We start from the raw sequence: 15054 nt of genomic DNA, 5'->3' as shown, positions 1-15054 counted from the left end.
ACTTTTTGTTATTTAAATAAAAGTGCAGATACTGGAGAAGAAAAAAAAAAGTCAAGTAAAAGTATCATGTGAAAAATCTACTTAAGTAAAAGTATTTAAAAATGTACTGAAATGGTAAAAAGTAGTGACGCAACGATATCCAAATCTCTCAGTACGATATTATCACGATATTCATCTCACGGTACGATATTTATTGCAATATTTTGGAGAGGCTGATAGAAAATACCTTGAAAAGATTTTGTTGTGAAATCTCACTGTCATAATTCAAGTAAAACACATATTTCTTAACTGAAATGAATCATGGGATATGTAGTTCGCTATGTTTATAAGCTGTTGCTACTATAAAACAAAACATTTAGGCAGAAGAACTTGTGATTCGATATGTTGTGACATCTCACGATATTATTGTGAGACTTCTAACGATACGCTATCACGATATTTCAGCTATTGTTACATCCCTAGTAAAAAGTAAAAGTATTTCATGCATATTTTGAGATCTAATAAAGCTTCAAATGTAGAGATTTTGATAAATATATGTGCTGAATTTTAGAGTTAGAATAGGAGAGTTTTTTATTTTTTTTAGTTGTTTTATTTGTGTTTTTATGTTTGCTCAAACTATGAGTATCTTAACAAATTTTCAGCAAGTCTCAGTAAAAATAAAAACTTTTACTTTTCAGTTCTGTTCAAAAATGTAGTGGAGTAGAAAGTACAAATACCATCTCTCAAAAGTAGGGAGTGCAGGTAAAAAGTAAAATCTATTCAAGGAAAAGTGCAGATACCTAAAATTCATGCTTCAGTACATTACTTTACTACTTTTACTTTGTTATGTTCCACCACTGGAATCTTAACTGCAATCGAATCGAAATTTGAGTTGAAGCAGTTATCGAATGGCTGTAAGACTGAGTTTAGATAGTAAAATGTCCTCCAAAAAACTGATTACATTTTGATCTTCTCTCCGATGTGAATGCTCTGAGAGTTATTTACAATGTGCACTCTGGATTAGAAATACACTGATACCAATACCATCATTATAGCTGGATGGGGTGTCTGTTACATGATTAAGCCGATATCCTGGCCGGGCCTTTCATTGGATGTAATAATCAGACTATTTAGACGCTGATTTGGCCTAGAATGTCTCATAATGATTGAACTTTTGAAGCTGTTCAGTGGTGATGTGAAGGATAAATGACAGTTACATAACACAATTGGATCTCTTGTGTAATAAGGTAACTGCGTTTTAAGAAAATAAATGCCATTTTCCATCACTACGCCGTTGTCCGTGAATATTGAGTATCAGCAAATACTTAAAGTCGAAGTATTGATAAGAGTATCGGAAATGAATCTGGATCAGTGCAGCTCTGCTCTGGATCAAAGGAATCCAACTATTTCAACATGTTTAAACAGTGTATTGCAAATTTTATCACAACACAGAACTACCTCTTTTGCTATTTCTTTCCACAATCATGGTTTAGACCTGGTTTAGTACAGGTTTAGAGGGCAACATTGGGTCTTGTATATGTGCTACAAATAAACTTCACCTTGACCTTTGATTTTGACCATGATATGTCCTGGTTTAGTCCTGGTTTAGTCCTGGTTTAGTCCTGGTTTAGTCCTGGTTTAGTCCTGGTTTAGTCCTGGTTTAGAGGGCAACATTGGGCGCTGTATATGTGATACAAATAATCTTTACCTTGACCTTTGACCTTGACCAGGATATGACCTGATTTAGCCTTGGTTTAGTTTGGGTTTAGTTCTGGTTTAGTCCTGGTTTAGAGGCCAAAATTTATTGTTGTATATGTGCTACAAATAAACTTCACCTTGACCTTTGACCTTGACCATGATATGACCTGGTTTAGTCCTGATTTAGTTTGGGTTTTGTTCTGGTTTAGTCCTGGTTTAGACCTGGTTTAGACCTGGTCTAGAGGGCAACATTGGGTGTTGTTTATGTGCTACAAATAAACTTTACCTTGACCTTTGATTTAGACCATGGTATAACCTGGTTTGGTCCTGGTTTGGTCCTGGTTTGGTCCTGGTTTGGTCCTGGTTTAGGGCTTTTCCTGATTAGTTTAGTTTTTCAAGTAACAATAGGATTCTTGTTGTTTAAGTCCTGGTTTAGTCTTGGTTTAGTCCTGGTTTAGAAGGCAATGTTGATTGTTCAGTATATGCCAGAAAATATACTTGACCTTGACCTTGTTATGACCTAGTTTAGTTCTGGTTCAGACCTAGATATCTAGATTAGACTTGACTAAGTCCTTTTTCATACAAGTGAAGAGTAGGATTCTTGTTGGGTCAGACCCTGACTTGGTCCTGTACTAGTTTGTAGACGTGCTTTAGGACTTCTTTAGACCTGGCATAGTCCTGGTTAAGATCTGGTTTCCTTGGTAACCTAATTTTGCTTTAGTCCAGTTTTACTCTGAAAGCGAAGACTTGGTTTAGTCCTGGCTTAATCCTGGTTTATTTTACAACTGCTTAATCTTTAGTTAACACACTGTAGTCCCAACATCTAAAATCTCCATGGAGCGTAGAAGAGCCATTTTTTACCACATTTTCCCGGCACAAATTCCAGGCTCTCATCTGACAAGTGGGGAGCTTGATTCTGCTTTATTGATGCCATCATTAGAGGCTTGCATCCACAACGCGCAAAATGGTTTCCGGGTTGGAGGAGGAAATTAGAAGTTTGATGGCACAGCCTCCCAGGAGAAAAGCAATTACACACTGCAATGAGGGCACAATGGGCTTGAGAAAAAGACGTAGAATAATCCAAAGACACGAGAAATATGAAGAAGAGGGGCTGATACTCTTTGGACAATAAGTAGGTTTCTTCTTTAATGGTTCTATATTTCAGAGATTGGACTTTCGTGACCTTTAAGCCATGTTAGAATACGATTACCTCCTCAAAAACATACCTGGACTTGTGTTTTGTTTCATTCATTCATTACATATTTCCGTACTTAGACAAACTTCATTGACCCATAAGAGAAATTATTATCATGCTGAAAATCTCCACAAAGCTCAAAATGCTCTTCTTCTTGATATCATGAAGGGTTAGTTTCACGTTAACAGCTACCCTTCACCTTTTGTTTAGCAGACACTGGCAATTCTAGGACTGAAATTATCCAAATGATTCTAGTAGATTGTATAATTGTATATATTGTACTGCATTGTATAATTTATTCCTGTAAATCAGAGACTGCAGATGGAAACTAGTAATTTAGCTATAATGTGGCGCAGAATCATCTTAGTTTATTTGAAGGGACAGAGACGTTAAGCTCATAAAAAACAAAAACTGAAAGGGTATGGGGTTTGAAAACATAGTGGAGGACTTCTTGTGTTACCAAATGACATCACAACGTGGCTGTTTGAGAGAGAGAAAAACTCGGGATAAATATGCAGGATTTGTGCGTTAAACGTGTGTGAATGAAACAAAACAACTCCAGGTCTGTTTTTGATGACGAAACATAAAATAGATCAGAAAATATGGCCCTTTTACGGATATTACCTGCATGCATAGTTCAAGTTACTGTTCAAACATTGGTCATTGCTTCTCCTTAAATGAACCTGATGTAATCTGAGTTTTACAGATTTAAAAAGGGTATTACAATCACAACAGAGCCTGCGTTGTACATTAACCTGCATATAAAGCACATACACTTTTATCTCATTCTCGACGAGGCCTCACGTGAAAGCTCAGAACCTCCAGAATTCCCTCCCTGAGCTGCAAAGGCTGCACTAGCACTGACTCACGACTCGCTGCAGGTTTGGAGTTTAAGCAGTGACCATTCAGATCAGAGAGAGACGTTTCCATGTTACAATAAAAACAGGAACATTAACAACTTCCATGATGGTAATAATAATAATAAACAGCCTACTGAACTAATAAATAACTCATAAATAGGCTTAATATTAACTACCATACAAGATATACTTCACCAAGCAAAGTACATCAAGCAGAACTTTTCTTGAGCAAAATATGATGTTGCATAGAGAACAAAACTTTTTTCACCTTGGGCCACGTATTGAAATTTGAATCAGAGGACCACAGACAATCAATACAGCAGATTATTCAGATAGATGCATTTAAATAAGTCTTAGATCATACAAGAGACAAAAATTCGATGCTCCACAGTTTGGTTTTAAACTTATATAAGATGCATTTATTCAGTTATTAGTGTTTTTATGGCTCCAAAAATGCCTTTCAAAAGTTCAATTCTTACAGTTTTGGGGTCACCGCTTCACAGATCTCACCTGTAACTTGGCCTAGTGGCGTCTTTTGCTTGTCTCTATGGGGATTGATAAGTTTAATGCCATACTTTGGAACATTGTAGGCAAAGCAATGACAGCAATTTTGGTTTAGAGGACAATACTGATTGTTGTACAAATGCCAGAAAATAAACTTGACCTTGACCTTTGACCTTGGCATAGTTCTGACCTGGTTTAGACCTAGTTTAGTCCTGGTTCAGGCCTATATATCTAGATTAGACTTGTCCTTTTTCATACAAGTGAACAGTCAGATTCTTGTTGGGTCAGACCCTGACTTGGTCCTGTACTAGTTTATAGACCCGCTTTAGGACTTCTTTTAGACCTGGCGTAGTCCTGATTAAGATCTGGTTTCCTTGGTAACCTGATTTGTTTTGGTTCTGACTGTCACGTAGTCCAGTTTTATTCCGAAAGTGAAAACTTGGTTTAGTCCTGGCTTTATCCTGGTTTATTTTACAAGTGCTTAATCTTTAGTTAACACACTGTAGTTCCAACATCTAAAATCTCCATGGAGCATAGAAGAGCCATTTTTTACCACATTTTCCCGGCAAAAATTCCAGGCTCTCATCTGACAAGCCCTCCACAGTATGATATTAAACTTATATAAGATGCATTCATTCCATTATCTGTGTTTTTATTGCTCCAAAAATGCCTTTCAAAATTTCAATTCTTACAGTTTTGGGGTCACCGCTTCACAGATCTCACCTGTAAACTGACCTGGTGGTGTCTTGTGCTTGTCTCTATGGACATTGATAAGTTTAATGCCATACTTTGGAACACTATAGGCAAAGCAATGACATCTTAACGCAACTTTAACAACTACAAGAGTATTCAGAGCGCAGTTTTGTTAGGAAATGAATCGTAGGCCTACATCCAAAATAATTGCCGTACATTGTGTTTTTGAATACTAAAAGCAATAAATCAGACCAGAGACATTAATACATTGGCATTTTGTTTGTATAGAACACTCAAGTTGTTATTGTGTCTTTGGACAAGACACTTAAATCGTGTAGCCTAAATCTGAGTTATGTGGCGTGCTTTGTTTTTTTAGTTTCCAAAAAAAAAAAAACTAACCAAAACCAATTACGCTTCTATCAAAAGAAATCCAAACTCCAAGGCTCTGTTCTCACTAAAAAAAAAGAGACATCAGCTGACAAGTCTCATTTCTTTAGTCAAACACTGCTGCCCTGCTGTTGGCCGCAATGTAAAACTGTCACTCCAAATAGAATTGATAGCGCGATAAAAGTTGCCAATAACCCAAACGTGCCTTTCTCTCCCGCGCAATCCATTAGGCAAAATGAAGAGAAAACGCGTGAAAAGCCGGGTGACACACGCCGTAAATCGTCCCTGACAGTTCCTAATGGCGTGTTATTCCCTTTTACGAACAACTGGCCGCGATGTTATTATTATTTACTTCGAGCGAGCGGCGGTGCAACTTGGCCAAACTACAAGAAACAGCAGCAGCGATACAAAAACACGGGAGTGCACGGTTTATTTACAGCGATCACATCCTTCCTGACTCGGAGTTGTCAGGATTTAACGCGCAGTCATACGATACCCCTCTCTGCACGGCGCCAGGACGCAGCAGTCAGGGCTCACCAACAACCAGGAGGGGGGCAAGCGAACGTAAAAAAGGTGGTAAATATGACACAAGCTTCCAAATAGTGACTTACCCGAGCCGCTGTAGATCCGCATCTGTTTGGGAACACCACTTGGAAAGCATTCGGAGTGCGCGTCGGGGTAGAAAACGAGCGCGTAACGTAAAGAGATGTGTAAGCCGAAAGCGGTGGGGAACCAATTAGGAAAAAAAAATCTCCTCACTTCACGTACAAGGGTAACTATTTAGTTGTGGCAAATGGTGCCTAATCTATCCTGAGCATGAGTGGCACTGCTTTGAGACTGACAGGCACTCGACCAATCAGCGTGACGCCTTCGTTTTTTCCACCAATCACGGCGTCGGAGCGGAGCAGGCGGAAGGTGCGCGGTGGAGAAGGAAGGGCTAACGGCGCCCTCGTGTGTTTGGATTGTATATTTTTGTTTGGTTATGTTCTCAGTTTTCAAGTAAGTGTTCAAGTTTTCAAAGTAAATGTTGTAAAAGCAAAAATGAAAAGGATTATTTACATTTTTTACTACATTTTACGCACACCATTATTGCTTTTGGAAATAGTTAATTAGACAATGCAATTTTGCACACATAATGACAAAACATATTTATCATGTAGGTAAGCTATACTACAACATTTTATAGCCTATCTTAGAAAAAAGTTGTAACTGTAGCCTTACACTTTCCGCTTTCTAATCACATTGGTCGTTAAACTTTGAGCATATTTTACTCCTAGATGAACATGGCTGATTATATTATTATATTTTGAAATCTAAACACTCTATATTAAAGGTGCTTTAAACTTTTTGGTTGAGGACGGTTTGCAAGAACTCTGGAAGTGCAAGTCCAGGCACCAGCCAATCAGCGATGAGCCAGACATTCTGTGTTGGCAGCGATTCCTGAGATCGAGGATTTAAAGCCGGGAATAAAGAGAATGTCTGGTGAATTTTATCAAGGGGAAAGACGTTATCGCCCTTCTTCCTACAGGATTTGGGAAAAGCTTAATATACCAGTTGGCCCTGTTAGTGGCGCATTACATACGTCACGACCAAATAGCAGCGACTGGTTAAATAAAAATGTACCCGTCTACCGTCAAGCGAACATATCAGACGGTCAGACGGTCTCCATGAATCAGGCTACCATCACCTGCTTGTTTTTATCAGTATGTTCACACATTCCTTTGCCTAGAATGTTCCACAGTATGACATTATACAGTTCTACCTTACATTTATTCAATTACCGGTGGTTTTACTGCTCAAAAATATCTAGAAAAACAGGCATTCCAGCTGTAAGAGTGGTCGCTTCTCCACAGATCTGATCAGTAGCTTGATCTGATTTAGTGTCCATGAAGATTTAGGTTTAATTCCACACTGTGAAACATCCCAGACAAAGCAATAACATCTCCATGGAGAAAAGTATTTGGCAGAACATTTACCAGAAAATTTACACAATGCACCTTTAAGAAACTTGAAGTACTTTTTGTCAATCTCCCAGACCATTTGAGGTTATTATGAAGTTAATTATGCTTAAATGAAGCTAAGAAAAAAACACAGAGGGAACTACACAGACCATGATCCTTTGCTCCATTCAGTGCAGACTACAAGAAGAAATAACAGTTCTAAGCACTTTTAAGTCTTAGTTCTTTGGATTAAGTCTTGTCAAGGCATTTTAAGAGGAAAAAGTAGCATATTCACAGTTTTGTTCAGCTCCACAAAATATCACAATAAATATCGTACCGTGAGATGTATATCGTGAAAATATCGTACCGACAGATTTGGATATTGTTACATCCCTAATTGTGAGCCTCCCCACCATAACATTTTTAAGAGAATCTCCAGTCAGGTTATAAGTCCTTTCGCAGCACTGAGTCTGCACTTTTAAAAGTTTTTAATTACCTATTATTCAATTAGCTGTTATTAGAGATTCTGGTGATTGTGCCATTTTAGTGCTTTGAGACCTGACTGCTGCTTTTCACACAGCTCACCACACAACTCTTAAATTGGTGGAAAACTGTGTGGGTGTCAGGGGAACTGCCCCAGACTGGTTCAGATCCGACCTGTCTGGGCATTCCTTCTGTGTCAGGCTGAGGGACTCCACCTCTGCTCCTCTTCACTGTGGTGACGTCATGTGGTTATTCAGGAAGTGATCCACTGTGTTTTTAAACTGCATACACCTTCACTAGAATCATTTGGATCATTTCAGCCCTAGAATTGGCAAACTCCACTGAACAAAAGGTAGCTGTTAACTTTTAAAGCACCGCTTCATGACACCTCAAGGTGGAACAGAACATTTTGAGCTTTGATGATGTAAACAGACTAAAATAAAAGGTTACTCAAACATGTGTGAATGAAACAAAACACAACGCAACTCCATTTCTGATGAGATAATCTAACATTCTAACAAGGATTAAAACTCACAAGAGTCAATTTTACGTAATATAGGACTTTTAAGTTGTTATTACTTTTGCCTTGATAATACATGTCTCTTTGAATACAGATTTATTTTATTTATCTTATTGCTTTTCTAAACTCCATGGCATTTGTGAGCTGAGAATGTTGGTCTACTTTATGCAGCAGTGCCAGAAGAACACAGAGGTTGTATTGTGTGAGTGGCGTTTCACTGACAGACAGTCAACACAGTGACTTCAATTAAACCAAATAGGCTATAATTAGATGTTTGGAGGAGTAAGTAGATAAACTGGGTCAATTACTTTGTTATTACATGTCAGTACTTTGGACTTATGAAATGTAACACAGATACTGGTTTTGTAATTTACATATTACATTATATTATATATTATGCTTTAAACCATGTTACACTGTTGTTACCTCATCAAAAACATACCTGGAGTTCTTCATTCACACACATCTGAGTAATCCTAACCCTATCATTAGTCTGTCTACATCTCCAACGCTCAAAATGCTCTGTTCCATCTTGTGATGTCATGTTGTGGTAGTTTCCATGTTATCAGCCACCTTTCGCTCAGTAGAGACTGGCATTCCAGGGCTGAAATCATCTAGCCAGGCTGGCACCATCTAGTGCCTTCACTCAATTTCATTTCTCTCCAGCGACTAGGTCAGGAATCAGAATACACTAGACCAGGGGTGTCCAACTCATTTTGGTCCGGGGGCCGTATCCAACCTACTTTGATCCCAAAGGGGCTGGACCAGAAAACTCATGGCATATAAACCCCAAAAATAACAATAATTTCAATTATTTGTGCAGAGAAACACAAATCTATTACAGAAATATTTTTTAATTGATGAACTCTTTCTTTTACAAAATATAATATCATGAACAACCTGAAACTTTAAGAAAAATGCAATTTCAACACAATGTTTTAACATTAACTTGTATGCAAATAGGAATAAGTCAATTTTTCTTGGAAAATCCTGCACTCGGTGTGAACTTTTCTCATTTTTGACATTTTGCTGATGAGGGTGTCACGGTCAACAGTCAAAACGATCGTCCTTTAAGAGCGTTTGGAAAGAGACAAGTCTTCATTTGTGCTGCTCTGGTGGGAGGGGCCACGCACAGAGACGCTGGAGACGCTGCTGTGATAAACACCGCAGAAAATTACCAAAATTTTAATAGAAAATATCATTAAAATATTTTAGTTGAAAATCAGCCGAGGGCCAGATTAAAGTTCTCGGAGGGCCGGATCCGGCCCCCGGGCCTTATGTTTGACACATGTGCACTAGACAGTTTGTAAGAATCCCGGAAGTTGTAGACTGCACACCAACCAATCAGCGAAGAGCTGGGAAGCGTCTGTCTGGGTCCCTTTTGTGGTACAGCACAACAGTAAACAAAGTGGCCCAGAAGGATGTAGACGAAGACAGACATTCTGTGTTGGCAACGATTCCCGAGATCGAGGATTTAGCCAGAACAAAGAGAATGTTTGGTGAATTTTATCAAGGGGAAAGACGTTATTGCCCTTCTTCCTATGGGATTTAGTGCATTACATACGTCACGACCAAATAACAGCCATTAGTTAAATTAAAAAAAGTACCCACCTACCGTCGAGTAATGCTGTGAGGTCAGACAGTTTCCAAGAAGTGAAACCAACTAATGAATCAGGCTAGAAATCATCCATATGATTCTAGTGAAGTTTATGACATCACACATCACAAGGGGGGGTGTTTTCTGTTGAAAGAACTCAGTCTAAATATGAATTAGATCAGAAAATGGTGTAATATGGGCTCTTTAATGCTCGGTTGCATCCATGTTTTCAGATCATTTCAGATGGAGGACAGGGGCATTTTGTGTTGGAGCACATCTATAGGGGTTGGCTCCACAGACCTGCCATATGGAACTCAACAGTCCCGCCCACTTTGAAGTCTGCTCTGGTTCTGGAAGTACATTTTCAATTCATTTTTCCCTTAGCCTTTTTGATAAATTCAACCTCTTAATATATGCATTGTGTCACCATAGTAACTCCTAAATATTCGACATCCATGCAGAGCACCCCAGTGTGATTAATAACGTCAATAGCTTTTCAACATGATATAATTTTCTGTCATTTTGTGTGTAATACATTTCTTAAATAACAAAAACATGTACACAGCAGTATTAACCTTCAGACTCAGCTCCTTCTACAATGGAAAAACCTTGTGTCTTGTGTTACCTTGCATTAAGACTCCAATCCAAAAAGCAGAATTACATAAGTTTTCTAGGAAACATACGACGAAGCAATGTACTGTTCTCAAGCAAGTATATGCATTGAAGTATAAATACTGCGTTAATACATAATCCTACTACAACAACTACCACTCTGAGACTAACCTGACTTAAACCTGTTTCTTCATCACTAACACTCCCTGGAGTTGTGTTTGCAGATTTAGGCTGAGTTCTTTTTTCAAACACCTTGTGATGTCATGAGGTAATACAGGAAGTGCTCCACTGTGTTTTAAACTCCATACAATCATTTGGATCTTTTCAGCCCTGGAATTATCAGTCTGTACTGAAGCAAAGGTAAAATGCAGCTGTTCACTTGAAGACTACAGCTTCATGACATCACAAGGTGGAACAGAGCATTTTGAGCTTTGGAAATGTAATTAAGGACTACTAAAACATATGAGAATGAAACAAAACACAACAGCAGATATGTTTTTGAAAAGGTAGTAACATTATTTAAAGTAAATGTCTTTTTACGCCTGTTGCATTTTTTTCCCAAACTTTTTTTTTCTGAGGACCCATATTTTAAAAGTCACAAACCTTCACGACCCAAGTCAATAATTATTCGTAAATCACAAAATAAAGGCGGATTTGATCATTATTGAACATTAAAGAGGATATTTTATTGTTGACTGAGTGATCGTGTCTCTGAACAATTAGTATTACTCAAGTTTTTAACAATGAAAAACTGTCCTTGAAGCAGCAATAAAAGGATCCATAAGTCGCCTATTTGGACATTAAATGTAGCCCATTTCTTTTTCTTTTCAACATTCAATTGAACCAGCAATACTGGAACAAAATAGTCAATAAAATAATTACTAAAAAGATTAGAAATGATACAGAACATGTTTTAACATTTCAACATGTGTCAGATCTGTGTACTGCAGACCTTCATCACAACAAAGCGAGCCAAAAAAATAAAAAATTTGCAACGCACCTGAGGATCACGACCGAGTCTTTGGAAAACTGTGCTCTATTGTAATCATATTTGGGCATTTAAAAATACAACTGAGCCTATGCAGTAATATAAGAATGAGAATGTGTATGGTCAGATTGTATTCTTTTAGGGAACTGGTTTGAGAGGTCTGGCTGCAGATGTTTGGGGCAACTGGCTCCACTATAGAACGGAAACACGTGACCTCACCTTTTATAAATGAGGTAAAAAAAAAAAAAAAGCTTGCAGGTTCGAGACATAATATGTACTTGAACTTGTAGGTTTTTTTTCTGTGTTGTCAAACAGTTTTACGAGAGGAGGCCCGTTTCAGCTCCACATTAAATACACGATCTGACTATATAGTCAGTGTTGGGAGTGTTACTTTTCAAATGTATTCCCCTACAGATTACAGATTACATATCCCAAAATGTAGTTTGTAACATAATCCATTAAATTACTTAAAGTGAGTAACGTAATCTGAATACTTTGGATTACTTGATTTGCTGTAGTTTAGCAAAGACGAGGAAATCTTCACATAAGATGTTTTGTCTGATAAAAGAAAATAATAAGCCAAGACTTTACTGAACCAAATTAAAAATATTATTGATAGAAGAGGAGGAGGAGACATGGTCCACGTGGCGTGTTTTAGTCCTGTTTTAGACCTGGTTTAGATCTAGTTTAGACCTGGTTTAGACCTGGTTTAGACCTGGTTTAGACTTGGTTTTAGTCCTGTTTTAGACCTGGTTTAGATCTAGTTTAGACCTGGTTTAGACCTGGTTTTAGTCCTGGTTTAGTCCTGGTTTTAGACCTGGTTTAGTCCTAGTTTAGACCTGGTTTAGACCTGGTTTAGACCTGGTATTAGCCCCAGTTTAGACCTGGTTTAGACCTGGTTATACCTGGTTTATTCCTGGTTTAGACCTGGTTTTAGCCTTGGTTTTAGTCCTGGTTTAGACCTGGTTCAATCCTGATTTAGTCCTGGTTTAGTGTTCGGCAATGAGTGGAATTACCAAAAAAAAAAAATTTTTTTTTAATTTAAAAAGGGATATAACCCAAAATGTGAAAACAGGAAAATACTGCTGTGTAATCCATTTATTTCAACAAAGTAACTGTAATCCAATTACCACTCACAGAAACAGTAACTGTAACTGAATACAGTTACTCATAATTTCTACTCTGATTACGTAACTCCAGTACATGTAATCTGTTACTCCCCAACACTGTATATAGTCAACTTAAAGGAACATCCTTATGGTGCTTGTTGAATGAATGAAGTATTTTCTCTTATCAGGTGTGGTAAAGTGGAACAAACTTTCAGTCAGGAGTACAGGATGAAGTACACCATCAGCACATGTCATAGTAACACTGAGCTGTGGGGATTTTACTCCTTCATGATTACTCTGACTACTGCGGCTTGTTTTTTTAACTGAAGGACGCCTGGAGGAGTAAAGGCTGATTTGTTTGATCACTGTTAATTGGTTAATTGTCAAGCAGTTCATTTGTGAATTGTTCAGATGATCGTTTTATCAGTTGTTCATCAGTTTATACAGCATTAATCAGTTTACCATGAATCACCCAATACAGTTATCATTCTTTATCAGTTGTTAATCATTTTATTAGTCATTAACCAGTTAATTCTTCATAATAAATAAGAGTAATAAGGGATGTCTATCAGTTTGGGTTCTGTTTGTCCTGCTGTTGTCTTGGCCTGCTGGATCCCACGTGTAAAAAAGGGATTTTTTCATCGCAGTGGAAATATTCACGTGTAGAATGAGGTTAATCATCGGGAGAATAAACATGGAAAAGAAAAAAAAGTTGACCAGAAAGTGAATTATTTTCTAACTAATTATTCATCACCCACGGCCTAATATACAGGCTACAGGGTGAGATCTGACACAAAACCAGAGGGGGGGATGTTTTATAAGATTTTAATCGCTATGAGGTGGATATCAAAAACAGAACAGGGAACTAGAGATAATACATAGATTCTTTGTAATGTAGTGCCAAAAATGACCAGGAAGCGATGAAAAGTCCAGTGAAGGTGTCTGGAAATGCACAAGACAGCTTTGTAGTTTCAGTAGCCTCCAAAGAATTGAAACCTAAAAGCCACATTGTGTAACATTTTATCCATACAGGTCTGTAGAGATGCATGTCCAAAATATAAAAGTATATTTATTTTGTGCAATAAAAACACCCAGTAGAAACATAAATGGCTTTATTTGAGTAGATATTGTTGGGCTGTTGTCCTTTCGCCGTTTAGTCGATTAATCGGTTGATGGTGTCTTACTAAATAGTCTTAAAATTACTCATTAATTTAATTTGATTATAAGAATTTGCACAAGAAGGGAGTGCATTAGCTGAAGATTTGGAGTGAATCTTGTATTTAAACTGCCTTTTGCCATATTAACCCTCTCCAGGCAGGTGTTGCAGATTTGCAACAGCTAAATGCCAATTACCTACTTACCCCACATCCATACTTTATGAGCCTTTTTTACTCAGGAGCCTTTTTGTCCCATCCATGCTGATAAACGTGGACGATGCAGACTGTGCAAGAACGGCTACACACAAACGACCTGCCAGAAGTGCAAAGTATTTTTGTTGTTTACAAAGGATAAAAACTGTTTCTTGGAGCACCACACGAAAAAGTGATGTTGTTCTGCCACTGTAAAGCTGTTACACTCTGCTTTATGTTTTCATTGTTATGAAAAGTGATATACACATAAAGTTAGCGTCCATATCATTTTCAGTCTTCAGTGTTAATTTACCTCACCAGACCAATGCTGCAAATCTGAAACATCCCAGAACATATTGGATGTGAAGGTCTCTCCAAAAAAAAAAGTCAGGATTGTATATTACTGCCCCATATGATCATTTTCCCCAAATATCAGATTTTTCCTGATACTAAAAATTAATTTGAGACTGAGAGGGTTAATGCACTTTTTGTAGTACTTGTCATTATCAATAGTTGTTTTTGCATAGTTTTTTTTAGTATTTTGTAGTATTTTTTGCAGTTACATGTACATAGAGATAATAACTGCTCTAATATATTGGCAGTGAATAGGGGTGTGCAAAAATATCAAAATACTGATATATCGTATCGTTTAATGTGATGATATCGATATATCACCAAGAGTAGTTTTTGGTATATTTTATTTACTCAATTATTTTGTTTCAACGCTATAATTTTGTTGCTTGTTTAGAGGAAGGAAACTTGTTTATGCAACACATTTGACATTAATAATGCATCAGTTTTATATAGTGCATTTGTGGACACTCAAAGACGTTTTACAGAGTATTATTCATTCACTCCAAACCCAGTGGTGATAAGCTACTACTGTAGCCACAGATGCCCTGGAGCAGACTGACGGAAGCGAGGCTGCCAATCTGCACCTTCGGCCCCTCCGACCACCACCATCACTCACACACACCACTTTCATACTAGGCAATGTGGGTGAAGTGCCTTGCCTAGGGACACAACAACAGTTTTTGTGACTGGAGCCCCACTGTGGCACCTGATTTTCCCAGTGGTCTCCCATCCAAGAACTAACCAGGCCCTGCTGAGCTTCTGACATCTGACGGGCTCAAGCTGGTA

The 15054-nt window shown here is 37.8% G+C and overlaps 1 protein-coding gene across 2 annotated transcripts in view; it reads right to left on the bottom strand.

Annotated features, from left to right (window-relative positions):
- mef2d (myocyte enhancer factor 2d) overlaps nucleotides 1-5975 on the bottom strand; it is a 270090-nt gene extending 264115 nt beyond the window's left edge. For both annotated transcript variants that reach the window (XM_055163740.1, XM_055163741.1), the window contains exon 1: nucleotides 5928-5975. The gene's annotated coding sequence lies outside the window, so the exon portion shown is untranslated. The remainder of the gene's footprint in view (nucleotides 1-5927) is intronic.
- Nucleotides 5976-15054: the final 9079 nt, after the last annotated feature.

Source organism: Boleophthalmus pectinirostris, unplaced genomic scaffold, assembly GCF_026225935.1.
Source record: "Boleophthalmus pectinirostris isolate CB_2022bp ecotype Guang Dong unplaced genomic scaffold, ASM2622593v1 HiC_scaffold_6, whole genome shotgun sequence".
In the NCBI taxonomy this organism is placed as follows: Eukaryota; Metazoa; Chordata; class Actinopteri; order Gobiiformes; family Gobiidae; genus Boleophthalmus; species Boleophthalmus pectinirostris.
This window is presented reverse-complemented; position numbering and strand designations above follow the sequence as displayed.